This window comes from Pygoscelis adeliae, unplaced genomic scaffold (genome assembly GCF_000699105.1).
Source record: "Pygoscelis adeliae isolate BGI_AS28 unplaced genomic scaffold, ASM69910v1 Scaffold69, whole genome shotgun sequence".
Taxonomy (NCBI): Eukaryota; Metazoa; Chordata; class Aves; order Sphenisciformes; family Spheniscidae; genus Pygoscelis; species Pygoscelis adeliae.
Window position 1 is genome coordinate 3,347,893 of NW_008825619.1, and position 353 is coordinate 3,348,245.

Below are 353 nucleotides of genomic sequence, written 5' to 3' on the forward strand. Positions count from 1 at the left end.
GCATCGACCACCTCTCTAGGAAGCCTGTTACAGTGTTTGACCACCCTCTTGGTCAAGAAATGCTTCCTAATGCCCAGTCTAAACCTCCCCGGCACAGTTTTGAACCATTCCCACACGTCCTGCCACTGGATCCCAGGGGGAAGAGATCAGCACCTCCCTCTCCACGTCCCCTCCTCAGGAAGCTGTAGGGAGCAATGAGGTCGCCCCTCAGCCTCCTTCTCCCCAAACTAGACAAGCCCAAAGTCCTTAGCCGCTCCTCACAGGACATGCCTTCCAGCCCTTTCACCAGCTTTGTTGCCCGCCTCTGAAAGCATTCAAGGACCTTTGCATCCTTCTTAAATTGTGGGGCCCAG